The following is a 20,704-nucleotide window of genomic DNA, read 5'->3' as shown; positions in this document are numbered from 1 at the left end:
ATGCAGATAACAGTACAAAACAATATCACTCTGCAGGCCACAGATGCTGTTCAACACAAGCTTAGTTTGTGTAATGCACAAGAACTGTGCCTGCAATCACATATACAACAGATTTAACCTGTGGCGTGTGCAATAAGTACTGTGATATATAGTGTATAAAACAAGATAGGAAAGGGTTCTAATCTCACTCCAGAGCACTTGGTGCATGTATGTGTGTGTGTGTGTGTGTGTGTGTGTGTGTGTGTGTGTGTGTGTGTGTGTGTGTGTGTGTGTGTGTGTGTTCCCCCTGCAAAACAATGGGCATGCTCTTATGGGCTATCCACCTGCAATGGTTATGCACTTCTGGGCCTGTAACTTGCCACTGCTTTCCAAACTGCCATCTTCTACAAGGCCTGATGATATCAGGCACCTTAAGACCACCAGCTGACAGTATAGTTTCAGATGTATGCTGTGGCACATGCAATAAATACTGTGATCTATAATGTATAATACACGATAGGTAGGGGGTTCTAATCTATAGTGCATAAGACTAGATAAGTAGGGGTTTTAACCTCACTCCAGCCCACTCGGTGTGAGATTGTGTGTGTGTGTGTGTGTGTGTGTGTGTGTGTGTGTGTGTGTGTGTGTGTGTGTGTGTGTGTGTATCCGTATGGCATAACCTTGGTAACCTAGACATAGATAGGAGTTTGCAGTGTTTTATTTGTAGCGGGTGATGTGAACCCCCAAAGGACTGACCACAACAAGGCCTGCTTATGTCATCAAGCGTAATATGTCCTAAAGTGATAGTACTAGCAGACATGAGGTGTGTTGCATGCGACACATACTGTGATCTGTAGTATGTCCCATTACATAGGTAAGTGTCCACATCTACATACAACTAACTTGTAATATGTGTGTGCCTTGGTGTGTCCTGTACTCAGTGATTGGAAGTGATGCTAACCTCAACATAGCCATGTTTGTGTGTGAGCCTGTTAGAGCATTGTACATCATATTAAAACCATAGGATGTTTGAACTGAGTTAGAATAATGGCCATACAGCCCTCACAATCATAGACATCATCATACCTGTAGTTACAGGATCAGCACATATTTCCCCAGTCTAAGAGGGACACAGGCAGATGTCCTGTGTTGAGATGATAGTCACCCAGCCAATCAGACGCATGGCATGTGCTGAGGTGCACTGAGATACTCTTGTGCCATTAGGCAGGGTTCTATTCTAAGGGTGTGTTTCAGTCTCCTAGACAAATCTCTCCCACAAGCATGTAGTTCTAATGCCACATACTAGGTTAATGTCCTTACAGTGAGTCATTCATCTACTATGCTATACAGCCAATACAACATCATGCAACATAAGGTACGCAAATGTATGTGGTGTACTCATGACAAATCCTAGCATACAGTATCTGTCGGTAACCACTACATGTGGCATGGTGAACCAACACTGTATTACACAAGTACATGTTAAGTAATATAGTCACCCTGTGCATCAGACACATAACTTAATTTCCCTGCATTGATGGCGAGGATGACAGGGATGTGGCACAGGTATCATCACTTGTACAGGGTGTTGTGTGAGGGTGCAGGAGGTCTAGACTCACCCAAATAGTAGATAACAGCTCCCTATTAAGTAAGAGAACACTTAATATAGTGAATGCTGTTTAATCAACAGCTAAATGTTGAAACGGCAAAATCCCAAAGACATGGAACAGTGATTTTTTTCCCCAAGGAAAAAAATCACTTGGCCGTTTTTGGGACTTTGCCATTTCCTCCACTGTGGTGCAATCTCGGAGTTGGTATATTTAAGTAGGGGAATATGGGGGCAAAGCCCCCCCACTTTATTTTGTGTTTGTTTTTTTTTTTTTGACCAGCAACTTTTTTCCCCTGGGAAAAAAAAATCACTGTTCCGTTTGTTCGGAAGTTTGTGTTTTCCTTTTTTGTGATCGAATATACATTGTTCGCTATTTTAAGCATTTGCATTTATGATATCGACCCGATAGCATGTGTGTGAGTCAGGAGGGGCACATGTAAGATGGACCATGGAGAGGTGCTGTGTGTGTCAGTAGGTGACCTGCATGTGACAGTGGTGTGTGAGTGTGTGCATGTAGACAGTCAAGCTCAGTGTTAGCATTACACATGTGTATGTTGGACAGCTTTGGACCATACATGGTAGTGTTGACAGTTCACTGTCTCTGGGCCCAAACACAGGAACTGGCTCTGCCAGGAGTTGCACTGGCACCTACATGCCCATGGTCAGAAGTGGTGCTAGTACCTGATGGTGACTGCTGTCTGCTGGGACCATATTCCCCACGGGACCACCCAGGCCCATAAGCCCTTGGCCTGCAATGTCATGGTGTGGACAGCACATTCCCCTCTGTAGGACTGGATGTGCTGCCACTATTGGAGCATGCATGTGCATGGCCATGTGGACTCTCAGCAGATGGGGTTGCTGACCTATGTCCATGGGTCCAATGCTTAATTCCAACCACACTTTCCAGCATAGATAATGTGCAGTCCATTACAGACACTGTCTCAGCCCACCTTCTGTCCATTGCAATAGTCAACCGGATCCAGGGTGTCCCCAATGCAGTGGAGGTAGTCATGGATGTCAGACTGTGCTGCATTCATAACCCTAAGCATATGTCTGGTGTTCTGCTCAGAATGTGCCTGTGCCTTCATGACACCCTAAAACATGCACCGAGTGACATGTGATGTGACACCTGCAACAGGTGATGGATGGACAGCAGGCCTCCTACAAGCATCCTTGTCAATCCACCTGTGTGGGTCCTCACCAGCTCTCTCAGTATGGCTAGTGTCTACACTCATTGGAGCCATAGTTGCCACACTTTCCTGTTCAATGTCCCCACCCTCTGATTGTCCGATATCTGTGGCTACCAGGGCCGGGGTATGTGTGGGCATATAGACTGTGTGCTGTTACAATGAAGGCAGAAGAGGGATATTTACCTCTGGAACAGATTCAGCCCCCGACACCCCCACTTATGCCTCACTGTAGCCACCATCATTATCAGGGTCAAAAGAGACACTGACATTAGGTTGTAGGGGACAGACACCAACACCCACAGTCACCTGCAATAAGAAAGAAAAAAACAGTACATTAATACCTGCACTATTGTGTATGAAAAGCCTCCAAGACTCATAATAATGAAGACCACAACTGGATTAGTGGTCAAACAAATTTCTTCTCCGCATTTGTCCACAAAACACTTCCTCTAAATAAAATACAAATTCAACTCAGGATCTTTATAACAATCACTGGAAGTAAATCAAGTAAAACATGACCAGTAATATTTACATTTTAATTAATCATTATGACACTATGCTTGAAAAAAAAACACATAAAAACCCAGTACAACTCTCTTAACAAATATATGGAAATGCACATTTCACTGCCTACTGTATTTTCCTTCAACCTGTTGTATTTTAAAAGGCATTTTTGATTCCTTGCCTCATTTAAATCAGGTGCTTTATCTGCTCTTAATTGTAACTGTCAAAGTGTATCTGTTTGTTGAACTACACTCCTTTGACTACCCCTTCTAGAAACCTTAGGTACCTGTTCCAGAATGGAATTTAAAACCATCCTACACTGTTTACACACATAGTTATATTTACATAGGGCATTATTCTGGCCCTTAACAGTACTAGAATATAATTGTTCCTTAACAAAACAAGTGTCTTGCTTGTGAGGAGCAGGACCTCAGCTTTGGGCAATACCTGATGGACCTGTGAAAAGTTGAGAGTCGGGTAATGTCAGTATCACTGCATGTTGCAGCACAACAAGGTAATACGTCCATACATCTTACATTTACAGTAGCTACTCTGTTAGTTGTTGTATTGGTCACAATCTGAGTATGAGTGTATAACTGAGGTTAAACCCCCCCCCCAAAGAACAAAGACCTGACACCCACATAACAGCATCTACAGGCTGGCACAATGGCTGCTACAGTATTACAATACTAATCACAGTAATCTTATCTGCACACTCCTCAGCTGTGGAAACTGTGGCACCCACCTCCACGATATATGGTGTGATGGATGCCTGGGAGCTCTTTTGTATGTCTAGGTATGTCAGGAAATCCTCAGTGGCTGAGCTTGGTTGTTCCACTGCAGGTCCTCCATTGTTGACAGCACGATACCTGGCTACATCTGCTGCCGTTTATCGTACAGCATTTAGCATGTCGGTTGCCTGGTGTCGAACCTGCACATATGACTTGCCCTGCTGACTCATGCCACTCACATCACAGACAAGGTCTACATACATTGCAGCCTGCTGTTCCCTGCTTTGTCTCTCCCTGGATAGTAGGATATGATGATGCTGCCTTAGTGCTTGTAGTATTATTTCATTCTCTGCATCTGAGGAGGGCGCATGGCATCTGTTCTATATAATTCCTGAAAGACATCAAGAAGGGAACACATTACAGGATCACATATGTGGACGTATACTATGTACAGATATGGCAAGGCCAAAATGGCTGGTACTAAGTACTGCTTGATCACAAATGTCATACTCCACAGTGTGCAAACAAACAAAGTGTGTGGATAAAACTAAGATAGTAGCATTAGTCAGGTATTCCCGTGTGTGCCATGACAGCTACTGCTGTATTATCATACACCCAATACTCAGGTATACTGTGGTGTGTCCCTTACGTGTAACCCGTCGATAATATGTCATATGAGCAATGACACATGAACAGCAGTGTGCTATTACAACCACTATAAAGGGATAGTCCTACAAGACCAGTGTGCCACAATAGGTAAAAGACAATGCACCCCTGATGTTTTGTACATCTGTGTGGGTGTAAGACAGGAGGAGGTCACCGACATGTCATTATCACAGGTCTAAGACAGGCTTAATGCTGTAATCACTATTCCCCATAAATCTATTCATCCATCTGCACCCTGTTGTACACAAAAACATTTACATATCTGATGTAGCGCAGTACTCCTCAGTTGATATGTGGTGATAGTGTAGTTGTCTCAATGGCATGCTCTGTGTGAGGAAGGTCTCATACAGAATGGTTCCTCATAGCCAGCTGCTTGGACATTACTGGAGTGAGGAGACATCATCGCAGAGGGTAGGTCTGCAGCAAACAACATTACATAGAGATGGGTATGCTACAGGGTGCAGCTACGGGTGCAGATAATAGACATACGCAGAGAATGTGAAGACTTTGGTGGAAAACAAGCTGTAGGAGCAACTGTGTGAGCTATGTCAGCCTTGTTGCAGAGTCAGGCCTGGAGTGTGAGTACCCTGTACACTCCAATGTGTTTAAGGTAAGTCTGTTAGGCAATGGTATCAATAACAGAGTACCCAGCAACATAAGATATATATATATATATATATATATATATATATATATATATATATATATGAAACTGTTAAACTTCCAATACTTTTACATAAAAATAAAAATAAAAAAGCGAAGTACTACAAAGGAGCAGGTGTCAAGCTTTCGTTCTTTATTAGTAAGAAGAACTTCATCACATAAACTGTGTAGTGTCAGAACAATGGTATAAGTATGTTTGAAAAGGGCCTGTGCCAACAGTTAACATGTCCAATAATTAGTAAATGAAAAGATAGCAATATGTAACAAGTACAAAAAGCCCAATCAGCATTTAAATCACATTGGTTGCTGTGGAAACCAGATAGTAACTACAGATCATCACTAAAGCTTTTGACAGATCAAATATAGCAACAGTGTGCAAGTGAAACATGAAACCATACTGAAAGAGAACTAGGTACAGAAACAAACTCAAACTGTAGATAGAATTAATGTTTAGCGTCTCCATTTGAGTGCACATTTAACATTCAGCATTTCATTTATTCCAAGGGGAGCTTTTGCATTAAGTCTGAACTGCCAGCGGAGTTCCTTAACCTCCAGCAAAGTGTTAATATCCCCCCAAAAAGGATCCACAAAGTCTAACACTACAAATGTAAACTGGGAAAAGTTATGACAATCTTTGCTATGTTTCATAAGTGCATTTCTCATGTCTCCATTCCTGACTGCAGCACAGTGCTCCTTTATACAAGCAGACAATTTACGCGTGGTTTTACCAACGTAGAAACCAGGACAAGAAATGCAGACAGCTGCATAAACCACATAAGATGATTTGCAATCAAAATGTTTTCTATGTTTTACTGCAAAATTATTATGCGCAAATGTAAAGGTATTTCCCACTAAAATATAATTACAGGCTACACATGAGCCGCATGGGTACATTCCAATGTTGCCTGCACTCAGTGTTATGTCAGTGTTAACATCAGAGTTGGATAAAAGAAATGGAGGGTCCCTGTTTTCAAATGAACATCTCAAGGGTTTTGATCATTTGTGTGCAAACAGTGGGTATTGACCAAGCCTAACAGTTGTTTCCTGACTGTTCGTGATAATTTCCCAATTAAGTATAAAATGTGTTTAATATCTGCTGAATCCCTGCAGATAGGGATAGGAAAACTAATATTCCAGTCTGATTTCGTATTCAAAGAGAAACCTGAAGTAGGTGAAAAAATGCTGGGTGATGGAGGGGTGGTGAGTATAGACCCAATAAATATGTGTGTTTTTGGGGGGGTGTGTGAGGAAGGTGCTACATGCTGACTATTAGGAGTAAAGCCTTTTTTAATGATAGGAGGAAACTTAGTCTGTCTCGAAGCAGAAATTTCATCAATAATAGTATCTAAATCTATGCTAGGATAGTTCCTGTGTAATAAAAGGTTTTTAAGTATTTGACCATCGTGTAAAAAACGTGCATCATCACTAGTTAATCTGGAAATGCGGATAAATTGACCTCTGGCAAGATTCTTTTTCCAATGTAATTTCTTTTTCCGTTGCTGTAAAAAAAGAGTTATAGTAATGGAAAAAGTCCGGGCGACCGGACCTTTTTCCATTACTATAACTCTGATTTACAACGTGCACGCTGACCAATCAGCGTGCATGTTTTTGAATATTAATGGAGGGTTGTTGTATAATATCTGATTTCCACAGCAACCAATGTGATTTAAATGCTGATTGGGCTTTTTGTAGTTGTTATATATTGTTATATTTTCATTTACTAATTATTGGACATGTTAACTGTTGGCACAGCTCCTTTTCAAACATACTTGTACCATTGTTCTGACACTACACAGTTTATCTGATGAAGTTCTTCTTACTAATAAAGAACGAAAGCTTGACACCTGCTCCTTTGTAGTACTTCACTTTTTTATTTTTATTTTTATGTAAAAGTATTGGAAGTTTAACAGTTTTATATCAGTCAAATTCTTCTTACATGATCGGAGAGTTTACAGTGGTTAATATATATATATATATATATATATATATATATATATATATATATATATATATATATATATATATATATATATATATATATATATATATATATATAAAAGTAATAAAATATATATGTGTGAATATGTCCATCATTGGTCATCTGTCAGGCCATGTATTACAGTTCGGTAGTAATTTGCAGCGTGTATGAGGGCAGTACTTTTTACATGCAGAGACTTCAAATGTGTATGCTCATTGTTCAGCTGTGGTAATCTGCACTGTGACTTTGAAAGGATTGTGTGGTGCACTCTGATATTAGTGGCCGTCATTAGCAGTACCTCAGATGACATTCTCTGTGAATGCATATTACTGCATGACGTGATAATTTATGCACATATATATTTGCTACAGGGATATACAAAGTGTGTTCCTATCTGCAGGCCTGTGACTTCCTTGAGTTCAAAGCAGTCAATTCAGTTGACATGCATTGTGTGGATAAAGAGTGCATGAGTCTGTCATTAATTGCTGGCTTCACAATACTGAAAATACAGTGCTATACACCACTGGATTTGAACCCAGGACTGCGTGTGTGGCAAAAATGTACTGCTTACGAAGCATTTAACAGATTGAGCTACTGAGTCACTGCAGCAGCAGGTGTATTTGCAAGACATATGTGAACACCTACAGGCTGTGACAATCAGGTTTTACAGCCATCAGTATGTGCAAGGCATTATATGGATGTATTTCTGCACCAGGGTCCCAGATGCACACGTATTTTGCCATTAATGCCTTAGCAGGTGTCTTTCTACATGTTGCTGATAAAAGGGTATGTGTACCTGCTATCAGAAGCCTCATTTACATCCATTATTATGTGTTTGGCTTTGTAGTGGTGTACTATTGCACCAGAGTCCCGGGAATTCTCCCATGTTTTCCATTCAGTTTTATTCAAGCTTGCACTGTGCTGCATGCTCTGCAGCTACACTGAGATGTGTTTAATGACTGCAACTGTCAATTACTATGTTTTTTAAAGCACTTGTATTAAGTAAGAGTTGTGTTGCATGACAGGTTAATGCACTGGTTTGCAGGTGCGATGCTCTCAGGTTTGAAACATGAAACAGGTGTTTATTTTGTAAATGTTTAATAGAATTTTAAGGACATATATAATCAACATAGCTATATTTAACTGAGCTTATGAAAGCTGCACAACGCGGCACACTGTGCTGCATCATGCTAAAAAATTATAATGAAAAGAAAATGGGGAGATAGGAAAACATAACAGAGGGTAGGTAGGGATGTGCAGGAAGGGTGTATGAAAGAAGCATAGCTATCCATTTCTTGTACAGCAACAACTGTGTACTTTGACAGAAATATGTACATGGATTTGAGGTCTCACCCACAGAGAGAGGGGTGAGGACAAAATAACTGTGTTGTCAAGCCAATTGGACCACATTACTTGTGTCCAGTGGACATGTGGGCGAAATGGAGATATATGTATGGGGTGATATTTTTTTGGGGGGGGGCAGGTGCCCATTTCTTTTTTTTTTTAAGGTGTGCTTGGAATGTTGGGGAAGGGTGATAGTTATGTGTGGGGGAGAAAAGTTGGGTAGGTGAGGGTGCATTTGCAGACAGAAAAGACAGCAGACAGTGGTGGTGTGTGATGCATGAGGGGGTGAACACCTTGGAGAGGGAGAGTTTTGTGGAATCCAAATCCCATGTGCCTCCAGATGGCAGCAATGTGACTCACATCCCCACCCATGGGACTGTCAACACTGCTCCTCTCCTTCACTGACCCAAGGGTGCCAGCACTTGCAGCTGGGAACTGGGGTGAGGCTGCCCCACCAGGTTGGCCAGCATGCCCTCAATCTGGAGCAGGTGGCAGTCAAACCCACTGTAGACTATCATGCGCACCAAGACTGACAGCTCATTCTGGGTGACAACACCTCCTCCACCACCGGTCCCAGAAGGGGGCTGGGCCCAATCTCGTGGGGCAGTACCACTTGACACCACAGGTAGTCCAGGGGCAGCAGAGGGGGCACCACCAGTCTGGGTCCCAGATGTGCTGGGACCCGCTACAACAGCCAGTTGAGGCAAAGTAGGGGGATCAGCTGGAACTGGCCTACCTTGACATGCTGTGGTGTTAGAGGTATGGCTATAGGTTAAAGTTAGTAATAACCAAACCATTGTTACTATTAACAGAATGGAACATAATTTTAATTCATACAAATACATATTAATGTATAGTATGCGTAACACAACAGTAAATAACATAACAGTCAGTATGGTAACAGCATGCTAGTAAGGCAATAAAATAGTTAAACAAAGTATGTTAATACTGAATCATAATAACACATAACAGTATTGCATCACATTTTGCAAAAATATAGTTAGTTTAACAACATATGTTAATATTAAGTTATAGTAATAAATAACAATCATAAATAAATGAAGATAATGGGTGGGCAGACAGAGAAAAACATTCCATTAGTGGCACTGCAGATTATATCCCTGAAAACACTGATAATAAATACTCTACAGGTGTGTTGTGCTAGATTTGGTACAGTGACTACAATTCTCCTATAGCTGATGTAGCAAGTATGTACCTCTCAAGCTGTTAGCATGGATCAGTATGGGCCAAGCAATGACAAATGCTGGTACATAACTACACAGAACAGTTTCACATAATGTGGACTTATATAACTACCAGGAAGTTCTGTAAGTGGATTTGATAATACATTGCATTCCAGGTAGTCTTTCTCTGATAATCCTGTGACAGACAGATTAGGCAGTTTTAATTACATTACCTGAAATCGTGACACTTGAGAGGCATGTTTGTGTACAGTACATAAACTAGACAGCTGTCATGGCTTAGTTGAGAGGTATGGGGATAGAACCCAATAGCTGTGACATCAGGGGGCATCTGCAAATAATGTAATAATTGATTGCAGCAAATTAGTACAGACATGCAAGGAATGTAGTCATACTGCAAATAAATTTATTTATGAATCAGTAATGCTGGTGAACACTTTCTTGCTATTGATTTTAACATTCTGTGAAATCTAAACACACTATCTGCTCATAATATGGGCTACCTCACCCATATACCTTTTGTTCTTGGGGAGAGAGAAAATGTGAGCATTAAGTGACTGATACTGAACATTTAGTACTACCCACCACTGGATTTGAACACAGGACTGTGTGTGAAAAAATGTACTGTGTATAAGGCAGTTAACAGACTCAGCTGCTAAGTCACTGCTGCCTACTGATAACCTGGAACCATACTATGAGCTGAGCAGTACAAGTTACTGGACATTCTTCTTGCATTCTAGAACTACTACAGTGTTATAATTGACTGCAATGACTGTACACCTCGCATGCATGGAATACAACCATACTGCATATATTAATATAGCTTTATTTTAGAATCAACAATGCTGGTGAACACATTTTATTGGTATTGCTTTGACATATCTTTGAAGTTCACACACAATATCTGCCCATGGAGTGGGCTACCTCATCCATATACCTTTATTACCTGAAGTAGGAGGAACAGAGAGCATTATACGACCAATATTGGCCTGGTGACAGCATTGGACAGTACTATGAGTTAAACAATATAGTTTGCAGGCCATTAGTTTTGCACTCTACAGCCATTACACTGTTACACTTGACTGCAGCAACCTTACCATAGACAATCAATGCATACAGCTCTACTGTAATGGTTATGACAACACAATCATGCTGTACACCATTTTGCCTACTGTTATTGGTATTATTTATTGTTTATTGCAATATAGTTTGTCTTGTGCATACTTTATTGCAGTAAATGCTTTACTCTTTCTTGCTTATTCCACTACATTTAGCACTTTCCACACACACGGTGCAACCTGGCCAGGCGCCTGGCATGGGACTTGGCATTGCGAGCCCTCTCAGCTGCAACTGTTGGGAGAGAAGCATACCAATAAGCATACCAGTTCTGCAGACATTCAGCTTACATACTGGTAAAATAGAGGAAAAATTACTTGCATAATAGAGATATAGTAAACCTCCAGACATTGGACCCAACCCAGTTTGGTTTCGTCAAGGGCAGATCATGTCTACTCAACCCAGTACACTTCTTTGAGAAGGTCACCAAAGCAATGGATGAGGGCAAATTCATTCACACTGCCTACCTTGACCTGGCCAAGTCATTTGACACAATATCCCACTCGGGCATTGCTGACAAACTCAAGAGGTTAGGTACAAACTTGTATGGCATCCAGTGGATAGCCAACTGGCTTACATACAGGACCCTGGTAGTTAGAATTAGGGAGGCCACCTCTACAAAGAGGCCAGTCACAAGTGGAGTCCCTCAGTGGATCTGCCCTTGGACTGCTCCTTTTTGGCATTTACTTCTCAGAAGTCAAGGCCAATGTCAGTGGTCTCTGGCTGACTAAATTTGCAGATGACTGCAAATTAGGAGCTGTCATTGAATCTCACACTGACATAAATGTTCTCCAGGAGGGGCTGACACAGACAAACAACTGGTGTCAGAGCCATGGACTAAAACTAAATGTCAAGATATGCACAACAGTATCCTTTGGGAAGTCATCCATTCCTGGCAGCTATCACATTGACAATACACCCCTTAGAGTTGACTCAGTAGTGAGGGACTTAGGGACACACATAGATAGTAATTTAGCTTTGATCATCATATGTCTACAGTGTTGAGGAAATATTTCTATGTTAAGCAACTTATAAACAAAGGTATCATGTCCAAGTCCAAGGAAGTCATTGTTCCACTGTATTCGGCATTCATCAGACCTATTATTGAGTACAATAATCCCTTTGGTATGTACCTAACCAGGCATATCCAACAATTGGAATGTCCACAGAGGTTCCTCACTAAAGGAATACAGGGCATAAGTAATATGTCCCATACAGACTGCCACAGGGCCTTATCCCTGTATTCTGTCTCCTACAGGCTTTTGACGGGGGATATATGCCTGGCATACAGGGCATTGTCAGACCCCACTTTGATGAACCTGTTGCATATCCACAAAACACACAGCACAAAAATTACACATACTAAAGACTTAAACCTTGCCTGTGATATAAATAGAACCTACAAGAGAGATAGGTATGTATCCCAGAGACTACACTGTCTATGGAACAGGCTCCCCATCCATGTGAAGCAGAGTTCCTCCCTTACCCAATTCAAGTGCAACTTGGACAGTTGGATGGGAAACTGGAAATTCATCCCTGGTTTAGCAACTATATCTCTAATGGGCACAGGTAACCCCCAGGCCCATGCTTACACTTATTAAGGGTATCAGGACTTTTCAGACATTTGGGATGCATGGCTAGGCCTAAAATGGCCCTTGTGGTTGTTAGCCTAGTAAACACCTATGAACCTATAAAACTATTAACTTATATTTCTGGGACATCCCTGCTCTAGCTTCTTGGACCCAGGTGTCCAAGGTTCCCCTCTTTCTCCTCTTCAGGTCATCAGAATGGTGACAACACTGCTCACCTGTGCAGGGGGTACTAGTAACACTGGGGAGTTCACTAGCCAAATGGTCCCAGGCCTCTGTCTAACACTCAGATCCCTGGAAACTGCCCTGCAGCAGCCTAGGTTATTTTACCAGGAGCCCAACTATAACCCTGGACTCTGAATACCCCCCTTTTGTTCTCAAATGTATGCACTTTCAACAGCACCGTCTACCATATCAAGAGTTGACTGAACTCCAATGAATGGTGTAGAATTCCCACCTATTGTGCTTAATATAGGCTGTTTTCTCACCCTTACACATCATTGAGCAACATTCAAAAAAGCGCTGCTTCACTTAGCTGGGCACAAACCAGCTAAGTAGAGCTGAGCAATGCAAAAAGTTGCACAACTGTGGTTTTAGCAAAGCTTAACACCATGCAAACATTAGTAGCCATTAGCATGTTTATGCAGTGCTTAGCATGGTTGAGCACAGCAATGCCATATTTTACAATTTTGTTAGTAAATTAAACAAAAATTGTATATTAAATTACAGACGTGTTCAGCCTGCTATGGACTCAAAACCAGAACCTACTACACATAAGGCCATAACTCTACCCATTTAGCTATTTGGATATTACGAAAACTGGTATACCTTCATATATACTACTAGTCTACCTGTTAGCATTGCTGAGCACTGCGTTATGCCACTGAAACACGTGTAAACAAACCTATAAATCAATAACAAATTGCATCTGGTTTCTATTTCTAGATGTCTGGCAGGTGTCGGCTATGTATGTATAAGTGGTGCTCAGCTCTGTGGAGCTCTGTGCCATGCCTCGCAAACAGCACTTACAAAAAAAAAATTAAAAAGGAAAAATAAGATAATTGATTACATCCGGTTTCTATTTAAATGTGTAGCAGGTGTCAGCTGTCTATATGTAAGTGCAGCTTGGCATTGCTGTGCACTGCACACACACACACACACACACACACACACACACACACACACACACACACACACACACACACACACACACACACACACACACACACACTCACACACACATACATGCACTCCTATAGCCAATTTAAGGTGTCCAGTCCACCTACTGCAAGTCTTTGGAAAGTGGGATGAAATGGAAAGCCCAGAGCAAACCCACATGAACACTTGGGAGGGGGCGCATGCAGACTCTCCAAAAAAGGCATCCTATCTGAGAATCGCACCGGAGAACTTCTTTCAGTGAGGCAACAATGCTAACCATTCCACCACTCTGCAGATGGACACTTAGTTTCTGCCAGGTGTCTCTGGTAGTGCCAAAGTTCTTCATCTTTGTCTCACTATTGGAACATAATTTTGGTACTCTAAGCACTGCAGTGGGGTTTCTTTCAGAGTTATGAATGAGATGGCCATGAAAAATAAACCTTCAAAAGATCTAATATTTGTTGATGTCACTTACAGATGTGTAAATTTATGCTAAAAAGATTAATGATGTGAAACTCTCTCAAACACATAGAACATTAATATGTAAATAAGTATCTCACATAAAACATCATGAGAAAACTGGTTATTTAGTAATATCTTATTAAATCAGAGCATTGCTCATATAAAAGTAGATAATAGCGTATTCTTTTGTGAAGAGGCATCTTTGAAAGTGAATAGATACTTTGATTCCTGACAACATTAAGAAATGTTAAGTACTGAATATTAATGTAATTTTAAATATGTCTGAAAAATACAAGTCTATCTACTTCTAATTCATGTGTTTAATTTAAGCGTTCTCATGCAAGTGATTTGGAGATATTTTCTGTATTTAAACACATAATCTTCTAAATCTAAATCTCTTGAATATGAGGATTTGTTAAATATCAGTTTATTTTCACAATATATTTACCCCAAATCCCACACGGAGTTATATATAACTAGACAAATTAATAAATATTTAAATATGACTATGCAAACCTATACAAAAATGCAGCTTCAACTGCTTTTACAAGGTGGGACTGCTCCCTTTACAGCTCCTTGTATGGACTGTAAACCCTGTACCCACACAAAATAAATCTAGTGGCTCTGAGGCTGTGCTACACCAAAGAAAAGGGAGTATTTAGTTTTATAGAAAATAAACAGCAAGTATTATGTTTATCTCTAGGGTAGTATGACCTGAGATTTAATAGATTTAGTTTGTAGGCATGTGAGGGTAGAACTCACCATATCAGGAGGATGCCTGCATGATATATAACAATGCAATTTATTATTTTCTTTTTGTCTACTTTGAATTTTTTTAGGTTGTAATTTTAAATTTATTTACTTGATTTTATGTTTCTAAGTATGTAAAATTTGAGAAGGTAATGGATAGTCAGCTGTTCTGAACTGTGAGATATCACACTTTAGGAAGCAAAAATAGTATTATAAGATTTCTAGTTAAGTTGTTGACAGAAAAGAAAACAATGAATATTTCACATTCTTCTAGAAAAGCTGTATTCCTCTGCGAAGGTAACAATCAAATCATGTAAATGTGCAGAAATTTATGATGATTCCATGGCACAGAAAGAAAAATATGGCTGCAGCACAACCAGCCTGCCAATGATTAGTGATTCAGGTGCTAACGAAGCTGTCTGGGAGGACAGAAGTGAGTGACAAATATCAGCTTGCTCATACTGGTGGAAGGAAGGTTGTCCATTCTGGTGAATTGCTGACATCTGCTGTAGTCCACGTCTTGGAACAATGTATGGACCTGGATGTACTTCTGGTTCTTCCAGGCAGGACAGATGAGCTGCAGCCATTTCAGACAGTTCAGAAGATGGTATAGGAAGCCCTCACTTTGTTGCTTCACACATCAAATGTCAAGTGAGTGGAGTGAGTTAGGCTGCATCGGGAAATCCTTCTGAGAACTGCTGAGATGTCAGCTGCACCTTAACTGGGACTACTAAAAAAGGGGGTAGAGAATGAGTATGATCTATAGTTATGGGTCAGGTCACAAGGCTGGTGCATACAGCAAAAAAAAAAAGAAAAAAAAGACAGAGTGGCCTGGGATCTAAGTTATTACTGAAAGTCATTATATCAAAACCTTCAGACTGAATGCATGAGCTTCCTCCAGCTAAATCAGAGGGCTTGTGAATAATCAAAAAAATCTTGACTAAAACGTTCTGGACAGAAGATTAAGGTTGGTGCAGAGAGCTGTCTTGGTGTTTGACATTAAGGAATTTGAAAATTAAATCAGATGGAGTTTACTGAATCATTCACTGCTGCTGGAGTAAGAAGTAATCTAAAAGCAAAAGTTAGTTCAGAAGCACATTACCAATGTTTTTAATCTTCAAACAGCAGTGCTTAAAGCATGTGAGTTTTGATGAAACCAAAATAATTTCAGATGTTTAAATGTTTGAAGAAGTATTTTAGGTTATGCAAAACTTTTTTTGTTTTAACTGTTGCTATTTTAAAATGAAAACTCTTCTAATGTTATGTCTGAACCAACCCTAATCTCTGGACTTTGTCTTGTGAGTCTCTCTGAATCAGATCTCTCTGCGTTGAGCTTTCCCTTTGGTTTAAATAAGAATTCTGGTGTACTTACTGAGTGATGATGATGTTAGTGGGTGCTGAAAACGTATGTTTCCACCACCTATGTCACTTCTAGCAAATAGAGGTTTGAGCTCTAAAATCAGTTTTTGAGATTATCAGTTTTTACTTTAATATTTAACTTGTCCTTTAAGGGGTCAGAGAGTCTATTTGTGCTCTGTGCTCTAATAAAGTTCCTTGTTGCTACTGTAATCCTATAATGTTGCAGCAATCAGAAGCAAGACTTCTAGTTTATAAGGTCATTTATGGAGTTATGTACTCTGATCTTTCTCAAGGACTCCTTTTATTTTGGGTATGCTGCTGTCCACCAAGTGCATGCACTGGAAATCAAATGACCAGTTTTAGGAGCGAAGAATGCAGTCAGAGGTATTTTAAGCAATATGGATACCAAAATGTTGCTTAGAGGTTCATTCTGTTCTCAGCACTTTACACATTAGCAGGTCATTTCCCAGTAAGTAAATTCAGACTATATGTCATTTTTATTAGCAAATGTCATGGATTTTCCTGTAAAAGGGTGTATTAGGTTGTCTTCTTGCCTGGGTTATTACCTGTTAAGGCTACGGAGTAACAAAGGTGAGTTAGCAAGACTGTGAGGGACCTGTACTCAACCCAAGTGCTGAATTGAGTAGAATATGTTGTTTATAATGTCCCTTAGACTTAACATCATAAATGGAACATTGCAGTAATTTATCTGAGTACTATAGGGCAGGTATTCATTATCATTTGCGCAAATGCAATAGCGATATCCTTGATGTTTACAAATGAGAGTAGGAAAGGTGAGATTCATAGAGGCAATTTACACTAATCTAAAATGCTTTAAGTATAATGAGATACAAATAAGAAATTTTGTAAAGTTGTGTATGCGAATGAGGTTTTTCTTGTGATTCATAGCCCAGTATCCTTATGGTAGACACATTCAGTGTTGAAAGAGATGCTTATAGGTTCATAGGTTCATAGGTTCATACTAGGCTATCTGCCCGAGGGCATTTACAAGCCTAGCCCATAGTTTTGTGGCTTACGCCACCCCTTTAGTATGGGCTTTGCCTTTGAATTTGAGTTTCAGTCCATGAACTTGGCTCCAGCCATCCATTCAGTTGTTTGTCCAAGTATGTACAAGCACTTCCTTGACACACAAATGAAATATTTCCCCCAGCAACCCCTTCATTAGTTTCACCAAGTATGCACAAACACCAAAATTAAACATTTCCCCAAACAATCTCTTTAGTATTTTTACCAACTATGCACAAATACCAAAATGAAACATTTTTACATTGATCCCTTCAATAGTATGTCCAAGTGTACACAAGCACAAAAATGAAATATTTCCTTAAGTGATCCTTTCAGTAGTTCCACCAAGTATGCACAAGCACCAAAATGAAACATTTCCCTAAGTGATCCTTTCAGTAGTTTCACCAAGTATGCACAAGCAACAAAATGAAACATTTCCCTAAGTGATCCTTTCAGTAGTTTCACCAAGTATGCACAAGCACCAAAATGAAACATTTCCCTAAGTGATCCTTTCAGTAGTTTCACCAAGTATGCACAAGCACCAAAATGAAACATTTCCCTAAGTGATCCTTTCAGTAGTTTCACCAAGTATGCACAAGCACCAAAATGAAACATTTCCCTAAGTGATCCTTTCAGTAGTTTCACCAAGTATGCACAAGCACCAAAATGAATCATTCCCTAAGTGATCCTTTCAGTAGTTTCACCAAGTATGCACAAGCACCAAAATGAAACATTTCCCTAAGTGATCCTTTCAGTAGTTTCACCAAGCATGCACACACACCAAAATTAAACATTTCCCTAAGTGATCCTTTCAGTAGTTTCACCAAGTATGCACAAGCACCAAAATTAAACATTTCCCTAAGTGATCCTTTCAGTAGTTTCACCAAGTATGCACAAGCACCAAAATGAAACATTTCCCTAAGTGATCTTTTCAGTAGTTTCACCAAGTATGCACAAGCACCAAAATGAAACATTTCCCTAAGTGATCCTTTCAGTAGTTTCACCAAGTATGCACAAGCAACAAAATGAAACATTTCCCTAAGTGATCCTTTCAGTAGTTTCACGAAGTATGCACAAGCACCAAAATGAAACATTTCCCTAAGTGATCCTTTCAGTAGTTTCACCAAGTATGCACAAGCACCAAAATGAAACATTTCCCTAAGTGATCCTTTCAGTAGTTTCACCAAGTATGCACAAGCACCAAAATTAAACATTTCCCTAAGTGATCCTTTCAGTAGTTTCACCAAGTATGCACAAGCACCAAAATGAAGCATTTCCCTAAGTGATCCTTTCAGTAGTTTCACCAAGTATGCACAAGCACCAAAATGAAACATTTCCCTAAGTGATCCTTTCAGTAGTTTCACCAAGTATGCACAAGCACCAAAATGAAACATTTCCCTAAGTGATCCTTTCAGTAGTTTCACCAAGTATGCACAAGCATCAGAATGAAACATTACTCCCAACAACCCCTTCAGTAGTTTGCCCATGTCTGCACAAGCACTTCACTGATTCTAAAATGAAACATTCCCCCCAGTGACTCCCTCATAGTTTGTCCATGTATGCACAAGTACTTCACTGACTCAAGAATAAGACATTTCACCCAATGACCCCCTTCGGTACTATGTCCATTTATGCAGAAACACTGAAATTCTATAAAAAATTCTTTAAGTAAGGTCATTAATTTTGCCTCCTTTTAAAACATATGACAATACATATTCCTTTTTTCACCTTCCACCAACAAGTCTGTATTATTACTGTAAATTGTTGCATTCTGGCATACGTTCAGGGCCATTTACACATTTAGTATGTAAATGATGTAATTTTAGATTCATCTCTATTAATCTTACTGATACACAAACATGTAACGCCACTTATCTGTGTATTAGCTGTCCCCCTATGGCTTATGTCTTAAGCATGCTAGGCTTTTGCAGTTTGGAGGTGTGTTTAACAAAATGCCTCCACAGTTTTGTAGTCATTCTGAAAGATGTCATTTGCATAACCATGTACTGCTGCTCTTTGTGCATTACAGCTATGAAAATATGAAACCTGCGCTATGAATAGTGACCTAATAGTTTGCTTTACAGCTTGGAAATCATTTGCCAAATTTCCCTTTGTTGGTATGAATATAACCTCAAGTCCTCTCAACAGATTGTCGCCCTAGTAGGACCAACCCAGTTAACAAAATCATAAATACAATAAATATGCTGTGTGGTGGTGTGCACAGCATTGTGCATTGAAATAGGGCCATTAAATGATATTAATTATATTGTAGGCAGCTGGAATGCATCATACTCAGCCAATCACACATTCTGCACCTACAGCAGACCTGTAGAAAGTATGCATACACCCTGCATTCTGATTTTCCCCCAATATCCTGGACCATTGGAGTACAGACTTGGGAATTTGAACTGAGATAATGCTAGGGGCAGCTGCAAGTCTGCTACATCTGTACGTGCTAGATGCTAATGTCAGTGCTGCTGGTGCTGCTGACAATAGGGCTAAGCAGACAAGGAGCACAGTGTCCAGGCCCAGGGTAACCTTCCAGGAGCTACATGAGCTGGAGATTGTAGAGCACAGGGTGGACAGGGACATACTACAAGAACTCACTGAGCTCTGCCACCCTCAACTCAGACCCAGAGCCAACAGAGGGGAACCCATCCCAATGGAAACAAATGTATGTGTAGCTCTTAGGATACCAGCTGCAGGTACTTTCCAAAGACCAATGATAAACACAAAAAAAATAAGAACACCGTTTGAAAAAACATGAAGCTGAGAATATGCTGAAGCAAAGAAAAGTTCCACAAATAAAATCCACACTGGAGACCCACGATGGTTTGGGAAAATTTAATGGTGCTTCCTACTACGTTGGCTGAATGCCTTCAAGGGAATAAATTTCACACCATACCAACATGTTTTATACCCCATTTTAATAACCATAATTGCTAAATTGCTTTAATCAACAGACACTCCCCCAATAAAAATGAATCACAGAGTGTTTCACAAAGTGTTAGGCCACAAAAACCAAAATTAATTACACAGCATTTCCAAAAGATTGTATACACCATTAAACCATATATGTATTTACTTCTTGGTTCAAACCCTTGGTGCCAAAATTAATTATGAATTTGGTTTCCAATTGTAATATCTTATTGAGGTAATCATCTCCCTGTCTCAGAGAAGGTTTGGCCAGAACACTAAAAAATAAACTGGCATCAGAACCACTATGGGCCAAATGAAAATGATGTGCCACTGGATTTTGCAACTTCCCATTTCTGATGCCCTCAAATGTTCTAACACATGATTCTTGGCCATTCTCTTTGTTTGCCCTATGTACCATTTCATGGGTGTACACCCACAGCCTACAATATAGACCACCCC

Source organism: Protopterus annectens, chromosome 8.part0 (genome assembly GCF_019279795.1).
Source record: "Protopterus annectens isolate FY-2018-M chromosome 8.part0, PAN1.0, whole genome shotgun sequence".
Lineage (NCBI taxonomy): Eukaryota > Metazoa > Chordata > Ceratodontiformes > Protopteridae > Protopterus > Protopterus annectens.
Note: the sequence above shows the minus strand (reverse complement) of the source record.